Here is a 12,175-nt window from a genome sequence, read left to right as displayed (position 1 = left end):
TCGGATTCTGTGTGTCCCTCTCTCTCTGGCCCTCCCCTGCTTGTACTCTGTCTCTCTCTGTCTCTCTGTCTCTGTGTGCGTGTCTCTCTCAAAAATAAATAATAAACTTTGAAAAAAATTTTTTAAAAACCCCACCCTGTCTCCATTTACTAAGGAGAGACACTATGGTGGCTCCATGTCAGCCAGTGATTCTGTGTGAAAATACCGAATTATTTTGAATAATTAATTTTGAAATTAATTTGAATATTTCCAATTTAACTGATCATCACCAGAAGATGGCATAAATACACTAAGTAAGAATGTGAACAAGTATTTAGAGACCCTTTTCTTGTTAAGGAATACAAAGGATGTTTTAAAATTATAGTGCATGACAATGAATAAATAGATAGATAGATAGATAGATAAAATTATAGTGCATGATCCAACTTTAATTTTTTTATTTATTTATGTTCTCACAGAGTTCTTCTTTACTGTAGAGACTGGGTGTAATAAAAAATGAAAACATGTTCTTTTCATTTACACTAATGTCAGTAACTAGAATTTTTAAAAGGTGAAAATCTGTTTCAGTCTAAAGTCAAATCTGGAGAAAAAATAAAATCCTTGTTTCAGCTGATATTTTTCAATATGAAATATCTATTTTTCTTGCCACTTTAAGGGAAATAAACATTGATAAATGTTATTAACATTTAATAAATGATTAATAGCCCTGCCTTTTCCATAATAATTTATTATAAGAAGTGTTTTATCATGTTCAAGAGACATGTAAATAACTCTATGCAATGTCATTTATAAATGCTTTATAACAGGTTGATGGAACATTATTTAGAACCTGTTTGAAACATGAAAAAAGTAAAAACAAGCCTCCTAATGACTGAATCTTAAAAGTCTGTGTTGTCATTAATCAAGTTTCTTAAATCATTTCTAAATATTACCTCAATTTAAAATGCAACTGCCTGCCATTTCTTATTCAGTTTTGCCCTCGAGTAGAAATAAAACAAATATATAGCACTCAACCTGAGGTAAGCACATGGGCATAGAATTGTTGGGTGCAGTGGCAGCACAAAGTGGTAGAAAATTACCTGTCATCAAAGCCTAGAATATTCTGATATTAATTTTATTTTTTTATTATTATTTTTTTAATTTTTAAGGTTTATTCATTTTTGAGAGACAGAGGGAGAGAGTGTCAGCAGGGAAGGAGCAGAGAGAGGGAGACACAGACTCGGAAGCAGGTTCCAGGCTCTGAGCTGTCAGCACAAAGCCCAATGCAGGGCTTGAACTCACTGACCGCATAATCATGACCTGAGCTGAAGTTGGACACTTAACCGACTGAGCCACCCAGGCACCACTCTGATATTAATTTTAGACTGATGCTAAGTAAGGGAGAGAGTACAGATGAGTTTACAACAGATGTTTTTAGATAAACCTTTTAAATTAATATACTGATACCAGACCTTGCTTAGAAATGAATGCCACCTCTCATTGGAAAACTGGACATTTCCAACCCTATGTGGCGTTTTTGCCCCCCTGGCCTCTTGATGGACATTTCAGCTAAATTCCGCAATTGCAGATCGATGGTACATAATAATCACTTCCGGAAGCTGCAATGAATACAAAAATTCTCAGTGGCTTCTCCTGAAGCTAAGGAGTCAAGCAGACGTAGCTTGGAAAAGATACCTTCTTTTCCATAGTCAGAAATTCCATCTGAGGAATTTAAGAATACATTTTCACTGTAGATCTTCTTTTCTTTCATCTGCTCTTGCATGATTTTTTTTTCATGCCCTTCATCTACTTTTTGGGACCAAACCATTGGCTAAATTCTTGAGCATGTGCAATCAGAAATATCACATTCAGGTAAAATAGGAAAATATATTTTACAAATATCCAGGTAAAATAAACAAACCTAAATAAATAAATAAATAAATAAATAAATAAATAAATAAAATAATGAAACTCCTACAGGGCTATAGTGAACACTAGCACAAAACTGCACAAAAGAAATTTCACATGTAAAAAGGTCTATTTAATGCTGTAGTTGTTTTGTAAATAGGAAAGAGGTGTCTAGATAATGTCTTCACACCTGTGTGTTCTCACTTGGTTTTCTCTGTACCATTAATCTTTTTCTCATCACCACCATCCTCCCTACTCAGATTTGCTCTCCCAGCCTCCTCCTGCTCCTTTCTTCTCCACTGTATCTTATACACTTCTGCGGGATTCCTTTTTCCTAAATATAAAACTGGCCATAACACTCCTTTGGGGACTTGTCATTCTTTAAATTAGCATTTCTCAGCCAAGATCCTCAGAACACCATGTTTCTGGACACATTACAAGCTGTTTGATGGGGAAAGAAAAGTAATCTGTGGTCAAATGTACATGGAAAATACAGGATGAACAAAGTCAATTTCTCTACTTCTTATAAGCCTTGATGTTCCAAAAACGCAATGTGAATTTCCAAGTTAGAGCTAAGATATGAAGTACTTCTCAAATGTATTGGTCCATCAAAATCATTTGTTGCAGAATGTCTTCCAACATCTTCTAAGACACTTAAAAACACTTTTGGGGTACTGGTCTAGAGTATAATGACTCCATTCTAAACCTGATATTCCATCAACTTCACAGTAAGACCCTGTATTAGTTTCCTAGGGCTACCAAAACAAAGTACCATAAACCAAATGCTTAAAAAAGAAAAAAACAGAAAATTTATTCTCTCACAGTTCTAAATGCTCAAAGTCCAAAATTAAAGTGTCAGCAGGGACATGCTCTGATGTCACATTCTGAGGTTCTAGATGGTCATGAATTTTGAGGGGACATCTCTGTAGTATTTTCCCTCACTACTCTTTTCGTGTTTCCTATATTTCAACCAATAAGGTTTAGTTACTGTCCCCTACAATATACCCTATGCTTTCTTCCTCTGCAGTTCAGACTTACAGACTATGTGCTAGGCTCAGTTACCCTTGAGGCAGATACTATATGTTCGTTCACTCAACAATTATATCAACTACCTATTCTTCACTTTCCTCTACTGTTAAATCTAGAAAAGAAAATACTTGATTCCTCAGCCACTCTTGCAGCTAGGGGAGGCCATATGACAAGTTCCACACAAAAGTCCTTGAGGAAGATTATCATCAAAAAATAAAAGCGCAAATGATCATGAGGAGAAAAACCTTTTCCTTTTTCTTTTATATTTTTCCTTTCTTCCCACCTGGAAAATGGGGAGACCTGACAAGTGGAAGTCCAACAGCCACCTTGTGACCATAAGGGTGAAAACCATTCACACCACATGTGGTAAGACAGGAAGATCAAAGGAGCATGGGTGCTTGAAAACAATATGGAGCCTTCCAATACCATGGATTGCCTATTCCTAGACTTTGTGTGTGTGAAAGCCACTGTTGGGGGGTTTTCTTTAGCAGCCAAGTATAATCCTGATTAATAAATCTGTTCCATTTATGGGGAGTGGGGGGGGTCGGGTGATGGGTACTGAGGAGGGCACCTGTTAGGAGGAGCACTGGGTGTTGTACGGAAACCAATAGGACAATAAATTTCATATTTAAAATATATATATATATATATATATATATAATATGAATCAAAAAATAAAACATGATAAAAAGTAAAAATAACCCCTTCCGTTTGTTAAGTTCAATTTCTGTCTGTTCTCAATATTGCAATATTTTGTGTACCTTCACTATTTTCATATTTACCTATGTAACTAAACATAACATAGTTGTATTAGATGATTCATAAATATAATATACTTAACAGAAGGTAGAGCTTCTTGTATTTCCTTCTACTTCATAACATAGAATAGCTGAAAATATTTTATCAAAACATATCCACTACATTATTAAATTTTGGGTTCATAAAGTATCTGTAAAGGTGTTGCCTAATATTGTCCTCTCTGGTAGTTCTTTTCACTGAATCTTCCACTACATCCATCAGACTGTGCTCCTGACATCCTGCTGCGTAGTGAACCTGGAGGCAAATATTGCAGGTGTGTTCTCTAAGGACAACTTAGTTTATAAATCGATTTCTTTGAGAGAAGAAATTAAGAAATTAAGTGTCATACTCAAAGGGTCAGTTCAGAGTTTGTTTTTTGTTCAACCATGACTTCTCTCTGCTCTTGGAAATGGACTCTTGGCAGAAAGATAGACAGTCCTAAAATGTTCTTTTGGGACTCCAGAGAAAAGGAGCCAGAAAGAAGTGATGCTGATGTTTGCAATAAACTTTAAAGAATTTGGTAAATGTTCCATTTGTCCTAAGATAACCTTTTGACAATCTTAGAGGAAAATCCCTTTATAATAATGGATTCTGAAAGTAAGCATATATGTTTGCCTAGACCTGGCCCCATGGCATGGACAGAGCCAAGCCTCTACTTAGTGCCTTTGCTATACATACACACACATACACACATTCATAAATATATACACATATCCAACACATACACATACCTTCATAAATATGCATATAGACACAGGCATTCATAAAGAGACACATGCACACACATTCAAAAATAGACACATTCATGAACACACACATCTATAAATACATATAATACACATACACACAAACATGCATGCACACACAGATACCCTACATATATTGACTATGCCAGATCTTCCAGGTGAAATGGAGAAAGAAATATGCAAGTTGTTTTCCACATAAAATTTACAATGAGGAGTTGCTGTTATCTCACCATAGAGGTAAGGAACACCATGAACTAATGGCATCTAATTTGTTGTGAAATGGCATGAGAGAAGCCCCAGACCTCAGATCCTGTGGCAAGTATTGTTTTAAAAGAACACCATGCCATACCCTTCCCCTTCATCTGTGTGGGCCACCTACACTAGCATTCATTTCGTTCCTTAAATGCTGTACCATCTTCCTTTCTATTCAGATACTTCCTCCATGTTGTTACTTTCTGTCACCTAATTAACTGGTAATTTTCTTCCAAATTCTGGGGTAAATTTCCCCTCCTTAGGGAAGCCTTAACTGGAGCAAATACTAAGTGAGCCCCTCCTTTTATAGTCTTTTATAACCTTGGGTATATGTCTTTTATTGCGTTCATCAAAGGTTACATTTGTACATTTATTTGTGTGATTATTTAATGAAAAGCTGTCTCCTGTAGAGTGTAAGCTAAGAAAGCAAGAGTTATCTAATGCGAATAACAATATCTCTCCTGCACATAGTAAAGTAACTGGCACATACATAGTAGATGAACAATAAATATTTACTGATTTGATGGAAGTTATCTCTGAAAGGTAGAAAAACACAAAACATCACTGCCTTGCATCAGAATTCATTCAGCTGCAAAAAGACAAGCTGAATATGGCATGAACAATAAAGGTAACTTATTGGTTTACATCACAAGAAAGTCCAGGTGTGGGGTGAATTTCAAGAATGGTTTGATTCAGTAGATCAATGGGGTCTGCAAGAGTCTTGATCCTTTTCATCTCTCTCCTTCTATATCATCATCTTAGAACTGTTTCCCCTCCATGGTCACAAGATGGCTGCCAACAACTCCAAAGGTTACATGATTTCTTGTCTGTATTCAGAGGAAAAAATACCTGCCACAGTAAAAGAAAGAAACCTACAGATTTATTGTAAATGGGCTAGCATATATCATATGTCCAGCACTGCACCAGTGACTGGCCAAAGAGAATGGAATATGCTAACTTACCACCATAAACAGGTGGATACCTAACGGAATATCTTGGTAGTCTGAAGAAAGGGAAGAGACAAATGGATATTGAATAGACACCTAACTAAAATGTGTCAACACATATTGAATGCAGTACATATTTAAATACAGCACATCAAGTGGGTTACAGGTCAGTGATAGGAGACCTCATAGAGTGTTGAGGACTAAATTGTGTCCCTCCCAAATTCCTATGTTGAGGCCCTAACCCCAGTAACTCAGAATGTGACTATATTTGGAGACAGGGTCTTTAAAAGGTAATTAAGTTAAAGTGTGGTTGTTAGGGTGGGCCCTAATCCAATATAACCGGTATCACTAAAAGAAAAGGAAATTAGGGCACAAACAACATACACAGAGGGACAACCATGTGAGGGCACAGCAAGAAGACGGTCATCTGCAAACAAAGGAGAGACGTCTCAGAAGAAACCAGATGTATCTACACCTTAAATCGTTCTACGCTCCAGAACTGTGAAAAAAATATATTTCTGTTGTTTCAGCCACCCAGTCTGTGGGATTTTGTTATAGCAGCCCAGAAAACTCATACATGGAAATAACGTAATTTCCCAATTCATTAACCAACTATATAGAATTTAATGGAAGTACAGTGATAACAGAGTTCATTTAGGCTGTGTAAATTACACATTTACATGGCTTTTCATTAGAGTCTGGGTTCCTCCATCACACACAGCTTCCTGTAATAACTCTCATACAAGTAAATTTCTATCAGAATTGCAAAACATTCAAATTCCTGCCCCTTTTTACTCAGGCTTTTATATTATTGCTCTTTTATAATCACGCTTACATCATCCTCCTAGAAGACTTAACCTAAGAATCTATATGTTTCTATTTAACAGATGTCTATAAATACTAGATGTTTTGTCTCTTGAACAAAACTGAGTAAGAGCATATTCATATTACTTATTCATCAGGAGAAAGTAAGGTCTTCCTAAAAAAAATATCCATGCCTTAGCCTTCCAGGGTTCTGGAAAGCCAGCAGTCCCACAATCTAACTCCAAGGATTATTATCATAAGTCAAACTCTTCATCAGATATCCCCACTTCAACAATGAGACTATTAGTAAATTTGAGGTAAGAGCTGATGTTTTCCAACAGCTGGAGAATGATAGGCAAATTAAGGGCCCTGCATCCACATAGATTCTAGAGGGGTTATTTCAGAATCCTCTAGATCAGAAGACAAAACAACTGCAGCATAAACCTACTAGCCCTTGAATGAGCTGAAACCCAATCCTCTGCTTTCTTTCTCTTAATTTAGGGTTCCTATATCACCCATGAACATAGGGCCATAAACTCAGCTGTGCCAAAACTGCAGATTTATTTACTGCTTTAGAGCTCATTTTGATTTCTGTAATGACCTCCCATTCCCCGACCGTGCTGCTTATATTCCATTAGTCCCACCAGGTCCATTCTCACCTGTATTCTACTTGCTCCTGTGTTCCCAGGAGGCTGGCCTCTACAGACTGCATATCCCAGACTCCCTCGTTCTCTGGCTTCCAGGAGGGTTTGGGCCAAGGGACTGAGAAAGCAGGAGGCAGTTAGTTCAGTGTCCCTCACTTTGCTGCTGGGCAAAGCCCTGGGCAGTCTGCAGTAACCTTATGCTGTTCCAGCGATACTTCCTGCCTACTGGACTGTAGGGAAATCTAAAACTTCTCATGTAAGGAGGTGTCGGGCAGACGGCTACAAAGCAGGTGCACATGGAAGTTCGTGGCAGCAGCATTCACCGAGTGGTGCAGAAGTATTGCCAAATGTTAACAATCATTTCAGCTGAATCGGTTCTTACTGGCTGTACATCAACCCTAGTTTTGCACTAATCCATGGCTCAGCCAGTGGGAGTGAGCATAACACTTCTGCTGGACGGTCCTGTGGCCTAAATGAGGCATGTGACCTCGTGGAATTATAACCCTATATATTTTTTAAAGGAAACCAGAATAATACTTTGCTTCTGTAATTTAAATAAACAACTACTTTGAGCTCCCATTTCCTCAACCAAAAGTGGGATGGCACATCCCTCATAGCGTAACGCTAAAGGTAAATGAACTCAGCATGTGTAATATGCTCACTGTTGTGAATGACAACTAGCTAAGATTGAATTTTTAATCAACATAGCAAGTGTATACTTGCTATAGCAATGCACAAAGCATTACTTTTCAAAATAATTTGAAATTCTCTCTTCATTCTGTTTGAGTTTACTTTCTCCATACAAAACTTAGGATGGATCTTAATAATTTCCTCTTGGTTACAAGATAAAATTTTGTGAGGTGGTGATTTCAGCCTTATTGCAACCCGGCCCTTCCCACCCTCAACAGTTGCACTTTTGCTGTTTTGAGTTTTCTCCTCCTAAATCAGAGAAGAAAGTGATTTCTTTTAGACTTTGAAAAGTCTTGAAATAGACAAGAAAAATATATTTACATTGAAATGAACTATCTGGCCACTTGCTCTAAATCTAACATCCAGAGTTACTATAATATTTATCTATTGGATTATTTATTCACAAAAGTGCTATTATGACTAGAAATTGCCATGAGTAGTCAGAAACTGCTTTTAACTGTTTCTTTTCCTTTTTTCACTAAGAAAGATTCTTTTTAAGAACTAAAATTAAGAAATCTTCATGGAAATTAGAGCATCAATTAAGAAATCTAGATCCAAACCTCCATTCTGCCACTAATTTTGTAATCACCAACAACTCACTCAATTTCCTCACCAGATACATGTAGAATTGGGATAGGTGATCAGTAAGGAACCCTTCAAATTCAGTTATTATAACTTGGCATTTCTCAGGTATTTTAGCATAAAATAGCAGCTAACATATATCCAGCAATTATACCTTGGATCACGTGCACTTAGTAATCAGAGCAACCCTACTTTGCAGGTAAGAAACAAAACTGTGAGGTTAACTCTCTAACAAAACATTTTACAGGTAATTAGTGGAAGAGTCATAGCTTGAAATCGTCATTTTTAATTCAAATCCTATAATTCAGTGAATATTCCCTAATTTTTGTTATGAGTTTCCAAACTAAACTAGCTTAAATGACTGAAAAAAAGTAAAGTTTCGCAAGCAATCAGTGAGCCAGTAAGTAAATAGGCAACAATTTTAGCAAATTTGAAAGGCTGATAGGTATTCAAAATGTGTCAGTTCAGAAATGTGGAGATATTTTTAATCCATTTATAAATAAATTATAAATGGAACTATGCATGTTTAGGGGACAGAACAATAATGGCTACAAGAATGAACACCCTCTTTCTGCCTCGATGGAACCAGAGATTGCTTTACTCCAAATGAATCCCGAGAGTGTGGCACCTGCTTCCTATTTCCCTGATGTGTGTCTCAACCAGGTGTTTCTTTGCTGGATGTTTGTGGAATTCAATGGATGGTTGGCTCACAATCTGTAAATTGTTACTTATGTAGTTATTTCTGTAGTCAGTAGATCCTTTTCCAGATAGATAATAATGGTTTCCTAAGACTTCCATGAAACCAGTGACTCAAATTCCTATTGGTGGAAGTTTCAAAAAGATTCACAAGCTGGGAAAGGTTCTAATTGTTTTATAAGTAAAAAGAATAGGAAATATAAAATAATCTTAAATGAATAATTAAAATTTAATAAATATTTTAAATTAACTTAGTAAAAGGAAATGGCAATAGCCATTTCTGTGACAGTATTGTGGGGATGAAAGAATTGGTATTGACAAAGCTTTTCTTTCAAATATGAGATGACATAGCTCTTGATTGACTATTAATCTCATTTGTAAAGTCCTTAAAAGATACCTTTCTGAGGCAGTGATGACATTTCTCTTCATACTACACACTTGTCTACGTATAGTGCTATAAAAAATAATCTTTGGGGGATACAGAACTTAAACTTCACTTCTATTTATTGATGCAAAAGCATCCGTAAATAGAAATGTCAGTAATTAGAATCAGTGCATAAAAACGACACATCATATCTATTTGGATACAGTCTGATGTAAGTTCTTCTGACTCATTGAAATTGAAGCTCAATGTACTTCTTTCGCTGGAAGGAACAATAGAAAAAAATCCATTGTCAATTGATCAAGATAAAATCTTACAGCCAATGCTGTGGTGTCAGGTCCTCAACACGCATTTCAAAACTATTATATCTCTTTTTCACAGATGATATGAAAACCGTACGATTCCATGAAAACTGTAAAGTTTCTAGCAAAACAACTATTAGAACTAATAAATGAATCCAGCAAGGTTGCAGGATACAAAATCAACACAAACAAATGAGTTGCTTTTCTATACACTAGCAGAGAGCAGTTTGAAAAGGAAATTAAGAAAACAATTCAATTTACAATAGCATGTAAAATAATAAAATACTTGGGAACAAACTTAACCAAGGAGATGAAAAGCTTGCACACTAAAAACTATAAAACACTGCTAAAAGGAGTTAAAGAAGACAAAAATAAATGGAAAGATATCCTGCGTTCATGGACTGAAAGCTATAATATTGTTAAGATGTCCATATTATCCAAAAATGATTTATAGATTCAATACAATATTAAAATCTCAACAGAATTTTTTGCAGATATAAAAAAAAATCCTAAAATTCATATGTAATCTCAAAGGACCATAGACAGTCAAAACAATATTAAGGAAGAAGAAAAAAAATAGAAGCAACACACATCCTGATTTCAAAACATATTACAAAGCTATAGTAATAAAAAAAAAACAAACAAGTGTGGTACTGGCAAAAAAAAAAAAAAAGGGCAGACAAATACACCAGTGGAATAGAACAGGGATCCCAGAAATAACCCCTAATCTACATGATCATCTGATCTTCAGCAAGGGTGCCAAGACCACACAATGGGGAAAAGACACTCTTCAACAAATGGTGGTGGCAAAACTGGATATCCACAAGAGAAAAAAAAAAGGAAAATTGATCTTTATCTTACACCATATACAAAAAGTGAATCAAAATGGACTAAAGAACTGGATGTAAGACTTACAGCTATAAAACTCCTAGGAGAAAATGTAGGAGAAAAGCTTCATGAGGTTAGACTTGCAACGATTTCTTGGATACGGCACCAAGAACACAAACCACAAAAGCAAAAAAACAGACATATAGGACCACATCAAACTTAAAAACGTTTGTACCTCAAAAGAAACACTCAACAGTAAGTAGGGAACCTACCAAAATGGGAGAAAATAATTACAAACCATATATCTGATAAGGGATTGATGCCCAGAATATATATCTTAAAAAACTCCCACTACCTGACAAAAAAAAAAAAAAAAATAAGCCAATTAATAAATGGACAAAGGACTTTAACAGACATTTCTCCTAAGATGATATATAAATGACTAACAAGCATATGAAGAGTCGTCGAACATCACTAATCATCAAAGAAATGCAATTTGAAACCACAATGAGCTATCACCTCACACTCATTTCTATCAAAAAAATAGAAAATAACAATTATTATCAAGGAAGTGAAGAAATTGGAACCCCTGTGCATTGTTGTGGGACCCTAAAATGGTGCAGCTACTATGAAAGACAGTATGGCGATTCCTCAAAAAAAAAAAAAATAGAAATACCCTACGATCCAGCAATCCCATATCCAGAAAATTGGTAGCAGGGTATCAAAAAGATATTTGCACCTGCATGCTCATTGCAACATTATTCACAATAGCTGAGAGGTGGGAGCAACCTAAGTGTCCATGGACAAATGAATAAATAAATAAAATGCAGTATACACATACAATGAAATATTATTCAGTCTTAAAAAGGAAGAAAATCTTGTCACATTGCTACAACATGGATAACTTTGAGGACATAACACTAGGTGAATCAATTCAGCTACAAAAACATAAATAATGCATGATTTCACTTATATGAAGTATCTAAAGTAGTCAAATTCATAGAAACAAAAAGTAAAGGGGTGGTTACCAGGGACTGAAGGAAGGGGGACAATAAGGAGGAATTATTATTTAACTGGTACAGAGTTTCAGATTTGCAAGACAAAAAAGTTCTGGAGATCTGATTCACAACAATGTGAATATACTTACTACTACTAAGTTCTACTCAAAAGCTGGTTAAGATGGTAAATTTCATGTTATGTGTTTTTAAATCACAATTAAAAAAATCACTACACCTAGATCAGTTCAACAAGAATATTGTCAATTCTAACCATCCTCTTAAAAGAGAATACAGTTTCTAATAATAGACAAGTTTCACCTATAGCACTCACATAGTCTGTGAAATATGTTCTTAAAGCATTGATCTCAGGAAATGTACTTTCACTTTAAAAAAAAAATTATGTTTATTTTTAAGAGAGAGACAGAGTATAAGCAGGGGAGGGGCAGAGAGAGAGGGAGACACAGAATCCAAAGCAGACTACAGACTCTTAGCTGTCAGCACAGAGCCTGACCCCGGGGCTCAAATCTCACCTACCGCAAGATCATGACCTGAGCCGAAGTCTGATGCTTAACAGACTGAGCCACCTCCAG

General features: G+C 35.8%; 1 long non-coding RNA gene across 1 annotated transcript in view; it reads right to left on the bottom strand.

The window, feature by feature from the left end:
* Positions 1-6,303: 6,303 nt before the first annotated feature.
* LOC128311580 (uncharacterized) overlaps positions 6,304-12,175 on the bottom strand; it is a 28,894-nt gene continuing 23,022 nt past the window's right edge. Inside the window, exon 4 of the long non-coding RNA XR_008290070.1 lies at positions 6,304-7,225. This is a non-coding gene — a long non-coding RNA (uncharacterized LOC128311580). The remainder of the gene's footprint in view (positions 7,226-12,175) is intronic.

This window comes from Acinonyx jubatus, chromosome X (assembly GCF_027475565.1).
Source record: "Acinonyx jubatus isolate Ajub_Pintada_27869175 chromosome X, VMU_Ajub_asm_v1.0, whole genome shotgun sequence".
NCBI classification, from domain to species: domain Eukaryota; kingdom Metazoa; phylum Chordata; class Mammalia; order Carnivora; family Felidae; genus Acinonyx; species Acinonyx jubatus.
This window is presented reverse-complemented; position numbering and strand designations above follow the sequence as displayed.